The following is a 12,500-nucleotide window of genomic DNA, read 5'->3' as shown; positions in this document are numbered from 1 at the left end:
AAAAGTAGAAAAAGAAAAAAATAGAAAGAGAAAAGAGTGAGAGTGAAAGAGTAGAAGAGAGATAAAAACAAAGACAAAGAGAGAGAGAGAGAGAAAGAGAGAGGAAGAGAGAGAATGATGATAAAAAGAAAGTGAGAAACTCTCTTAGTGAACGAGCTTTTATCAGGACAAGAACTCCCACCATTTTAATCTTCGACCCTTCGACAAATGATTTTTCTTCCCTTTAATCTAACCCTCCCAAAGAATCGAAAATCGATGAGATACAGAGACAAAAAGAAAGAGACAGACAGATAGACAGACAGACAGAGACAGACAAAAAGAGACAAAGAAAAAGAAAGCTGATTCTTTCGTTTCATTAGTCACTTTTCACATTCACGATTACAACACTCGTTTTCTTATCAACCAAGAGTATAAACGTCCCATTATTCGCAAATTTCTTTTTCTATTTTAGCCCTAAAGAAAGACAGAAAGAGATTGAAGGAGAAAAAGTTTGAGATGAAAAAGACAAACACACACACACAACACACACACACACACACATATATATATATATATATATCTTTTCAATGGTTTGATCAAAAGACACATTACTCTTCCGACCAAAAAGGTGCGACTTTCTTAGGGAATTGTTAGAGAAGGACACAGAAAACAGATAAATGGGTATGAGTGAGTGAGTGAATTGGTAGGATGGGATAGGATGGAATAGGATAAGGAGAGGGTGAGGATTAGACTCAAAGGGTGAAGGTATAGAAATAAGCACGAAGTTGAGGGATAAGGTAAATGGAGAAGGAAAGGAGGATTCGTATTGCCATCAGAAGCAGCCACCGACCCTGTCTGGTGCCGAATATCGATTTCGGCCTCGTTCGACCAAGGGTTGCGACAAGGGTCCGTTAGTCCGACAATGAAGCTTAAAGTTCGAACCAACCCTATATAATATCGACGGAAAAAGAGATGGACAGAGAGAGAGAGAGAGAGAGAGAGAGAGAGAGAGAGATAGGAAACAAATCATTATTGACTAATTTCAATAGCTTTATCGTTTATGATATAATAACGATTTGACGATAATTAATATTAATTAATGAACATATATCGTAAAATGTCAAATTATTATAGAAAAATGGTAAAAAAAAAAAATTGATTTTCGTTCAATTTTCTAACTCACACATTCATATATACGCACATACTGTCTTTCTCTATCTATCTATCTATCTATCTATCTTTTAAACCATGATTAATATTCTAGTTGCAATAGATCGGAAACGTGTATTTTAAGGTCTTGCTTAAATCTTTCCGATCTGGCCAAGAGCCACGCATCATTTTAATGACACCATCGTCTCTCAGCATACTCATTCGCTTTTAATGCGATTTTGGCAACGACGATATCTCAGAAGCACATGTTGTCATTAATCAAAATATACGAGGAGGGAGGAGATAGATTGGTTGCTTGGTTAGTTGCTTGGTTGGTTGCTTGGTCGCTTACTTACTTGGTGAGAAATAGGTGATAGGGAATTAGGGACTAGCTAGTGATAAAAAAAGAAGACATCGAGCGAACCAATCGAGTGAACCAATCGAGCGGACGTAGGTTCTTTTCTCTCTCTCTCTCTCTCTCTCTCTCTCGTTACGTATAAAATGCACTCTAATAATATTCATCGGACAAGATTAATACATTATTTTCAACATTTCATAGATTCATTGAACAAAACAGGCTATTTAAAATATACAAGGGTAATTGGTGTTGGTAATGGAGTGGAAGGGAGTGGAGAGAGAGAAAGAGTAAGTAGATTCTGTTAACATAAAAGCAAAGCTTGACCGGACTCGTATTTACATTTATGTATTATATCATCAATATAAACATTTGTCGTAGGTTTATTATTGTTAAACAAATGCACGTATAAATCCTTGGATTTCTCTTTCGAAAGGTTATTTCATCGATACAATACGATACGATACGATACGATACGATGCGATACGATACGATACGGTATGATACGATAATATACTATACTATGCTATATTATCCTATACTGTACCACAACAAAATTGACGACAACGCGAATATCATGCAAATAAATTTTCCCAACGGTAATAATGCACTTGTGCACTAACTGAATCGTTTAACCTGTGTGCGTGTGTTTATGTATGTATGTATGTGTGTGTTTTTCACGTTACCAATGATTCTAAATGAGTATATATGTATTTAAATACATACATAAATGCATATAATACAATACAATACAATATATATATATATATATGTATCTGTCTATCTGTTACGATCGAAACGTCAACAAGCTTTTTTTTGCATTTTCAATCAAAATAATAATATTCCTCGTGTCTACGTATACGAGAACAAAGTAATAGATAAAAAAAAACGAGAGAAGGAGAAAGAGAGAGAGAGAGAGAGAAAGAGAAAAAATATTGATACAAAATCACTGAGAGAAAAAAGAAAATTGGCATTTATCGTCTCGTCAGATTAAATCGATTCAATAGTACGTAAATGTACGATAGAGAGAAAAAAGGATAGAGAGAGAGAGAGAGAGGTAGAACAAAAAAAAAGATTACTCGATATTCTCATTGTAATCTATAAAACTTTTCGATCTAGTAATTCGACGTGGTAACCATTCGGAGTCGAGGATTTGGAGAGAGGGAATAGAAAATTGGGTCCATTAATAAAAGAATCCCTAGGAAATTATTCGTGAAGCCCTTCTCTCTCTCTCTCTCTCTATCTCTCATTTTTTCCATTCTCTTTTTTCCTCATTGTCCCTCCTTCTCTCTCTCTTTCTCTCTCTAACACACTTTCAAATTTGCCTTCATTATGTGCCAACTCCTTTCCATTACCCCCCACTATTACTACTACTACTACCACTATCTATCCCCTTCTCTCTCTCTCTCTCGTTTTTTTCCCCTCTCCTCTCTCCAGAAGCTTTTCTCGAAGGCTCTGGCATCCGTAATCCTTGGTCTGATCCCTGGCACAAAGGTACCCGTAATAACGCCAGCAGAAGTCTCATGGAATCAAGCGGAATTGAATTTCATGCCGCAGAAAATATGACGACCCACAGGAGAGCCACTCTTTTCAACGTGGTAACGTCTCCGACATCGGTACACGTACCTCGTGTAGGTTGAGGTTCTTCTTGGATGTGGGAGAAGTGGGTAGGAAGGGGTGGGGGTAAAAGGGATAGGAAAGGAGGCTCATAGAGAAAGAAAGAAAGAAAGAAAGAAAGAGAGAGAGAGGAAGTAGGCCGATGATGGTGGTAACAACGAGAAAGTGCACGAGATACGTTATCTAGACGAGAAATATAGAGATAGAAAAGTTAGAATACATTTTCCTGCCATTCTTCTCTTTGGCAAACAAATCTACCTAACAATGAAAGGAAGTCGTCGAGAAAAGGGGGGTTAATGGGTATGGTGGGGGGAGGATGAGGATGAGGGTGGGAGTAAGGGACAGAAAGAGGGTGGTTGAAGAGAAGGGTTATGTTCGAACGAAGCAAGAAAATGAATAGGGATTGTGCGATAGATGTTCCATTTTTTGTGCTTATTTATCGATATATGTACTTTTTTTCTTTTCTTTTTCTTTTTTTTTTGGCTTTTTTTTGCTTTTTTTCTCTCTCTCTTTTTTCTTTCGTTGTATTTTCTCTCTCTCTCTCTCTCTCTCTCTCTCTCTCTCGATTTCAACGACAAACCTGACTTTACGTCTTTTTTTACGACACGAAAATTGGTCACATGTTTTATCCTACGTTCTAGTGCTTTTTTCTTTTGTTTTGTTTTCTTTTTTTTTTTTTTCTTTCTTTCTTTCTTTTTGTTTTCTTCGACAGAGAAATCATGCGTGCGTTATATCAGAAAGTATTTTGAGTGAAGATAAAAAAAAAAAACAAGAAAGATACAAATTAAAAAAAAAAAAACAGAGGAAAAAATTACGAAAGAAATGAAGAAGAAACGAACGAACCCCTGTAATATATGTATATATGTATAAAGAAGAAATAAAAAAAATATGTAAAGGGACGATTAAAAAAGAAAGAAAGAAAAAAAAAAAACAATATGGTGACTCTGACAAAGAGAATGAACGAACGAGCGAAGAAAATAAAAATAATGGAAATTAGTGGGAGATGGTGGGGTGGGGGGAAATAGGAAGAAAGAAAAAGAAAGAGAAAAAGTAAGAAAGAAAGAAACAGGGAAGACAAATTAGATGCACAATATAATCGAATATAGTTGAAACTCGTTATTAAAATAAGCAAGAGAGAAAGAGAGAAAGAGAGAGAGAGAGAGAGAGAGAGAGAGAGAGAGAAAGGAAAAAAGAAAGATAAAAGGAAAAAAAGAAAAAAATGCAACGTACAACAAATTGAAACATGACGAGAATACTGTTTTCGTTTATCAGATGTGTTACCATGTAACGCATACGGATATAAAGGAAGATACACACATATGTATCTATGTATGTATGTATGTATGTATAGAACAGATAATACAGAATACAAGGTATCCCATTGTCTCTCTAACAGTAGAAGCGAATCAAGGTGTATGCACTGGAATACATACAATACCTACACGTACACATACACACGGTGATACGCTATCTGACTCTGTGATTTGTCATCTTGATAGTGAAGTTCAGGATTGCTCTCAAGGGATTCTTCCTTTAACAGTAATAATCCCCACTCTCTCTCTCTCTCTCTCTCTCTCTCTCTCTCTCTCTCTCTCTCTCTCTCTCTCTCTTTCTCTCTCTCAGGCTCTCTCGATGTTACGAATTAATCATATGATAGGTGTGAAAAAAAAAGATAAAAATTTGATAAGCGAAGAAAGCCAGATGAAAAAATGATAGCAAACTCTCTCTCTCTCTCTCTCTCTCTCTCTCTCTTTCTCTCTGTCTCTCTCTCGTTTGTCTTTTATACAGAATTATTAGCAACAAAAAAAAAAGTGAGAGAGAAAAAGAGACACGTAATGACTACTATTGAGAGAATGTTATTTTGTTATGGAACACCTGGTCATCGATAACAACAAACACGTATACATATCTACACGTATAAAAAATATAAAGAGATAGATAGATAGAGAGAGAATGAGAGAGAGAAAGAGAGAGAGAGAGAGAGAGAGAGAGAGAGAGAGAGAATAACCACGAATTAATTTTACCACCCGATGTTTATTGATAGCACTCAGCCGTTTTTGTTTTGGCAAGCTACACGAGATTACATACACCAGAGCGCGATATATTAAATGGAGATGGGAAGATAGAAAAGAAATAGAAGGAAAAAGAATTAAAAAAGAAAAAGAAAAAAAAAGAATGATGATAATAATAATAATAATAATAATAAAAAAGTAATAAAAATAAGAAATGAAAAAAATGAAAAAAATGAAGCGAACGAAAAGAGAGAAAGAGAACGAAAGAGAATGAGAGAGAGAGAGAGAGAGAGGGAAAAGAGAGAGAGAAAATCTCAAAGAGAACGAACGAATTAAATAGACTCTGTTTACAACCATTGTTGTTATTGTTGTTGTTGTTGTTGTTGTTGTTGTTGTTGTTGTTGTTGTTGTTGTTATTTTGAGTTTTGTAGAATATAATTACGTTACGGAATGAAAGAAGATTAACGAGCCAATGTCTAGACCGTAAAAGCCGATCGTGTAAAGCTCGCGTAATTGATTTCATCGTATCGATGTAATTAATAAAATTTCATCGAACGGTACTTCCCTATGATATACTTGATAATGTTTCACAGTATATTAGAATACAATATAAACATTTATATATTTATTATGCACTTATTATGCACATATCTCTCTATACGCATATTTATATATATATATATATATATATATATATATATATATATTATTAATCTCTCTCTCTCTTTCTCTCTCTCTCTTTCTCTCTTTCTCTCTAGGGAAGAAAGCTTTTCACCCAAAATTTACGAATAAGTTGAAGTGCACTTGGATGCATCTAAAAGCATCTTCTTAGAATTTCTAGATGCATGAAATCTGTTTGACTCGACAACGTTAACGACGATGAACGACGACGATGAAAACGATGTGGATGAAGTATAAGATTGTAAGTTACATACATACATACATACATACATACATACATACATACATACATACATATTATATTATACGTACATATGTTTCATTCGGTTGACTTCTATCCTCGTAACGAGACTGTTCCGTATACGTTTCGTTGAATACGAGGAACTGGGATGGCAACGTTTAAAGGTATTTAGGTATAGCAACAAGAGCATCGCACGTATGCTCATTGGCACGATGAATTCGCGAGATAGAGTGTGTAAACGGCTCGGTGGTCACGTATATTTATAAATGGCCCTCTCTTCTCTCTCTCTCTCTCTCTCTCTCTCTCTCTCTCTCTATCTCTCTCTCTCTCTCTATCATTCTGTTCGATGTGTGTTGGTTGTATGATACACGAAAAACAAAAGATTCGTCCTACCAAATTTAATTTCGTCCTGGTACATAACTACTACGAGATAGATACCTCTACCAATATATACGTATGTATTTACATATATATACATAGATATATGTTATATACATACATTCATACATACTCTGTCATTCGTAACAAATTGTTTCCTACCCCTCGATTCTATTCTCTCTTGTCTGTATCTTTGTATCTCTCTCTCTCTCTCTCTTTCTCTTTCTCCCTTTCTCTCTTTCTCTATCTATCTATCATATCTCTTTTGTATTATTTTTTTTTCTTTTTTTTATTTGTCCCTTTGGATCTCTCTTTTAACATTCGAAAATCCACAATCGAAAATTCACCTATTTTCAGCATCGTTTATTAATCATTGTCATTAATTCCAACGTGATAATATTATATAATAATAATATAGTCATTAATGGACGATATATATATAAATTCTATTCGACTTTAATTTAAGCATGTTTTTATAATCCATTTATACTGTACATTTAACAGGCTTTAATCCTTTTATGTTAAAGGAGACACTTTTGACTATGATCAATAGCACGACACGACCAAGACATTGATCCAATATATATATATATATATATACATATATTCAACGATGAGTAAAATGCGCATCCCTAATTGGCTCTTGAAAATTATTCGCGGTATAATAGTTAATAGAAATACTATTAGTAATACTAGTAATATTAATAGTAATAGTAATAATATTTTTTAAAACAATTTTTACATCGAGAGTAATCCCCTTAGGATAGGATTGATTGATTCTTCAAAAAGAAAAAAAGATGAAAAAAGAAAACAAAAATGAATGTAATTCATAAGTTTTTATAAACTTATATGATAGATGGATCAATTGCTCGGTGTAGATCCATTTCTACTTCACTTATCGTTTTAATTAATTTTTCAACAATATTACAGAGTAAATATAGCATCTATGTATATATATATATATATATACATATTATATAATAGAAAGAAACTATAATTTGATCAAGATGAGAAATTCAATTTTTAATTTCAATTCGATTGTTAATCTCGACATATCTAACAACTGTACTACAATTTTTACCAACCAACGAACGTTTTCTATTTACTTTATCCTTCTTTATCTCTCTCTTTCTCTCTCCCTCGTTCTCTCTCTCTTTCTATCTCTATCTCTATCTCTATCTGTCTATCTCTCTATTTTTCAGTTCTTTACCCTCTGGTTGTTTCAAAATGACGATCGAAGATCACACGAACGGCCGATGGATAATCCGACGGACGAGTAAAGCGAGCATTTCTCATTTCCGCTCGACGGCGTCGATTAATCGACCGCTCGTACACGGTGATGTAATTGGAAATCGCCCCTTCGTACTGGGTGCCGCGATCCTGAATTACGCGAATCCATCCACCGGAACTATAGCTATTTTGGTCATTACGTCAAATGCAGAACTACGGATGAAAACTTGTCGAACGATCCATTACCGTTGTCTCCATCGAGATAGAGAGAGAGAGAGAGAGAGAGAGAGAGAGAGGGAAAGAGAATAAAAAAAAAAAAAGATTGAGAGATGGAAAAAAAAGAACGTCCAATTTTTAATCAAAATTCGCCATTCCCGTGGACCTCATTCTCCCTCTACCTACCCCCCCCCCCTTTTTATCTCTTCACTCCACTATTTTTCTGTCCTCACGAACGAACATAACGAATTCTGTCCGACCGAGGAATAGAATTTTTGAATTTGTCCCCTTCTTGTTCGACATTATGGACAAAGTTGTACACCGGTCTGAACGAGTAAAATTAGTTCACTGGGTCACGACCAACACACACAGTCCTTTTCTTCCCATCCATGCCCTCCATCTCTACATCCTCCTCCTCCTCCTCCTAACCTCCTCCCTAACCCTCTTGCTTCCCCAATCCATCTACTCGCCCTTTCCGTTCTTTCTCTATCTCGCTTAGCGTTTTAAAATCGCGAAAAATGTTCTGTTTTCCTTTTTCTTTTTTTCCTTTTCTTTTTTTCCTTTTCTTTTTTCGTTCTCTTCCCCTCTCTCTCTCTCTCTCTCTCTTCCCTTTCAAAATTACAAAGGCACACGTACGTACGTACGTACGTATGTATAATTACTGATTAAAAAACTTGTTAAAAGAAATCGAATAAAAATCGTAAGGCGATTTGTGATAGTTATTTACTCATATATTTACATACGTTGTTCTAAAGTGGAAGAAGACGAAGAAAAAAAGGGTAATTAAAAATGAAATAAAAAAAAAAAAAGAAAGAGAGAGAGAGAACAAAACAAGAGATAATGATTCGAAAGAAAAAGAAGAAAGAAAAAAATATCTATTCTCAACTTGCCAGTCGATTAATTCGAATGAGAAAACGATAGAGAGAGAGAGAGAGAGAGAGAGAGAGAGAGAAAAAATAGAGAAAATAACAGAAGAAATGTAAAGTTAATAAAACGAAAAAAAAAAAGAAGAAGAAGGAAGAGGTAAAATTAATTTAAAAAAGAAAAGAAGAAGAAAAAAAAGAGAGAAACAGAGAGGAAGAGAGAGAGAGAGAGAGAGAGAGAAAATTCCGGATCGCGAAGAACTCACGCGAGACATCGAGAAGATCGACTTAATAAACGTAATTGAGATTGAATTCATCTTTAAAGTCCGACTCGTCGTCGTCATCGTCGTCGTCGTCGTCGTCGTCGTCGTCGTCGTCGTCGTCGTACTCGTGTTCTCGATTTTTCCCTCCTTTACTTGGTTATCACGTAATAATATCATAGATTTTGATGCGTTTTAATAAATCCTTCCCGTCGAGATTACGTGCACCGTGATTCTTCTTTCCTCTTTTGGTATCTATTCGTCCTTTGGTCGTCCATTGTAGTGCATAATTATTTTCTTTTTCCTTTTTTCTTTTTTTCCTTCGCTCCGTTTCGTTTCGTTCTTTCTTTCTTTCTTTCTTTCTTTCTTTCTTTCTTTCTTTCCTTTTTTCTTTTGGACCTTTTCCTTCATTTTTTTTTCTTTTTTTTTTTTTTTTTAATATATATATATATAAAAAAATACTAGCGCAAGGATAAAGAGAAGTAGGAGAATAAAATGGAATGGAATGGAATGGACAGAAAGAAAGAGAGAAAGAAAGAAAAAGGAATACATGAAAAAAAAAAAAAAAATAAGAGAGAGAGAGAGAGAGAGATAGAGAAAAAGAAAAAGAAAAAGAAAAAGAGAAGCTCTTGTGTGTCTCATTCTGTCTCGCAAAATTGCTTTTTAAATAGGTCCGTCACGCAATGTTTTTACTGAGAGTCCCACTTAACTTGCAGTTCGTTGAAACGTTCTTTCTCTCTCTCTCTCTCTGTCTCTCTCTCTCTCTCTCTCTGTCTCTCTCTCTCTCTCTCTCTCTCTCTCTCTATCCCAAGACCGAGTTTTACTAGTATTTCGCAAAACTGTTTCGCGTCAAAGACATAAATTGTAACTACGTTGGTAATTATTTCACACGCTTCGTGGAAAAACAAAAGGTCGGCCATGTTAGAGATAGGCAGACTTTAGAACGCAATGGTGCATTGTCGTTAAACTCGATCAAAAATTCTCTACAACTTTGCATCTGCGCTTTAAACAATTGTTATAAACAACGCGTACGAAGCTTACATATAGAACACGATCGGTCGATACGACATATGTAAGTAATATATATATATATATATATATATATATATATATATATATATATAAATATGTGTGTAGGTATGCATGTACGTATGTGTGTATATGTGTCTATAGAAATGTCGACGACGATATTGAGAACGAAAGAGAGAATTGTGGTGGAAAGGGGGCGTGAGGGATGTAGAGAAAGGGAAAAGGGAAAAGGGAGGGGTGGGAGGAAATTCACGTATAGTTTACTTATAATAAAGATTATAACGGTTAATTAAACTCCTGTTTCGTTATTCACATCGATAGTTTATAAATGGATGATGATCTCGTTCGAGCACGTTTTCACTTTTCTGATGATAAAAAATCATTTTATGAAGTTATTTTTTTTTTCTTGTCTTTTTCTCTTTCTCTCTCTCTCTCTCTCTCTCTCTATCTCTATTTCTATCTATCTATCTATCTATCTATCTTTTGTATCTCTTACAATAATCAATTAATTTAACGAAGGAAACGAATAAAAGAGAAAGAAAAAGAAAAAAAAACAATGAAAAAAGAAGAAAAAAAGACGACAAAAAATTAGAAAAAAAAAAAAAAATGGATGGACTGACAGACAGATGATCGTCTGTCGTGCGTTTAATTAGATACAAAAGGAATATAATTTCAACCGGGATTCCCGATCGAATCTCATTTAAAACAATGAATGTTAGCGATCATTACATTCTCATCGGTATAATCAGATTTTCAAACGTTCCACATTTCGAAATTAGCTTGGATCCTACTCCGATAATAATAATAATAATAACAATAATAATGACGATGACGATGATGATGATGATCCCAACAATAATGATACTAATAATAATAATAATTAATATTATTATTATTATTATTATTATTATTATTATTATTATTATTATTATTATTATTATTATTATTATACTTATAATAATAATAATTGGCAATGGGCCGAAAAATCGTCAAAGTCGAATACGAAAGTGATCACAAAGTAAATAGAAGATAATAGATGAGTGACCAATAGAATAGAATAGAATAGAATAGAATAGAATAGAATAGAATAGAACAGAACAGAATAGAATAGAAGTTAAGAGAAAAGAAAGTCTTAACAAGTGACATAGTAGCCCTAATAGTAGTAATAATACTAGTAGTAGTAGTACTAGTATTAGTATTAATAGTAGTGTAGTAATAGTAGTAGTAGTAGTAGTAGTAGTAGTAGTAGTAGTAGTAGTAGTAGTAGTAGTAGTAGTAATAGTAGTAGTAATAGTAGTAGTAATAGTAGTAGTAGTAGTAGTAGTAGTAGTAGTAGTAGTAATAGTAGTAGTAGTAGTAGTAGGTGGGATAGTATTCGATTAAAAGAAAAATGCTCAACGATGATAAGCCAAGTCGCGAGGCTTACGTTGAAAGATCTTAAAGCCTTTGCTTCTTATGTCAAGGTTTCACACTTGCCCTTGTTATATCGAACCTAACTAGAAGGTAAAGATGATGTGGAAAGAGAATATGAGAGAGAGAGAGAGAGAGAGAGAGAGAGAAAATGGCAGTAGTATGAGAATGAGTGAAGAGACATTGATTGTCCAAGAATGTTGCTGAGACGTGCAATAAAACGTCACGATGTTCGAGGTGGCCTTTAATTAAATGCGTCGTCGGTGACAGAAGTGGTGTGTCAAGAGAGAGATAGATAGGTAGAGAAAGAGAGAGAGAGAGAGAGAAAGAGAGAGAGAAGACCGACAATTATGTTAGAGCTTTGGCAACGAACTTTAACCCGAGTATCAACCACTCATGTCCCATTTTCTCTCTCTCTCTCTCTCTCTCTCTCTCTCTCTCTCTCTTTGCTCTTTACCTTTTCGTTGCTTCCTATAGATACATAGGATAGAGATAGATACGTAGATATATATATATATATATAGATATATATGTACGTACACAGATGTTCCGATCGAATTTTCAAAGCGATAGCTAGACTGCTATCCTGCAGTACGATCCGCAGACAAAATATAGTACACGTGACCGGACAAATAGCTACGAACACTTATTCGAGCTGTCACGCGAAACTATACTGTGTGTTACACGATAGAATCTTGTTTCAGTATGTTCTAATGTTTATATGCGTATTTGCGCATGTGTGTCTATCTCTCTCTCTCTCTCTCTCTCTCTCTTTCTTTCTTTTTATCTATCTGTGTGTTTGTGTGTGTGTGTGTGTGTTACATATCTGGATGCATCGGTGACCACGACAATAAAGTTCTTTAGGCCGATAAAGAAAATCGCTGTGTCGACAAGATAAGAGAACTTATCGTCGTTGCTAATTTTTGGTAAGAAAACAACGTTATACTAATCTAAGATATCACCTGTCTATTTACCCGTTGGCATTTTCTTTACATCAAAATATAATTTTATTCTAATCTCGTTCTTCCCCCACTTTCTTTCTCTGTCATCACTACGAATATTTTTCAATCAATTCAAAGA

The 12,500-nt window shown here is 34.6% G+C and overlaps 1 protein-coding gene across 10 annotated transcripts in view; it reads right to left on the bottom strand.

The window, feature by feature from the left end:
- The window catches only part of LOC124955684 (octopamine receptor beta-2R), a 54,206-nt gene that overhangs the window by 39,005 nt on the left and 2,701 nt on the right, over window positions 1–12,500 (bottom strand). The window contains exon 1 of one of the 10 annotated variants that reach the window (XM_047510474.1): window positions 6,106–8,031. The exons of the other annotated variants lie outside the window; for them this stretch is intronic. The gene's annotated coding sequence lies outside the window, so the exon portion shown is untranslated. Of the gene's footprint in view, window positions 1–6,105; window positions 8,032–12,500 lie in introns of those variants that run through there. 10 annotated transcript variants of the gene reach the window in all.

The sequence above is a fragment of the Vespa velutina genome, chromosome 19, assembly GCF_912470025.1.
Source record: "Vespa velutina chromosome 19, iVesVel2.1, whole genome shotgun sequence".
Classification (NCBI taxonomy): domain Eukaryota; kingdom Metazoa; phylum Arthropoda; class Insecta; order Hymenoptera; family Vespidae; genus Vespa; species Vespa velutina.
Note: the sequence above shows the minus strand (reverse complement) of the source record. Positions and strands in the feature narration are given on the sequence as shown.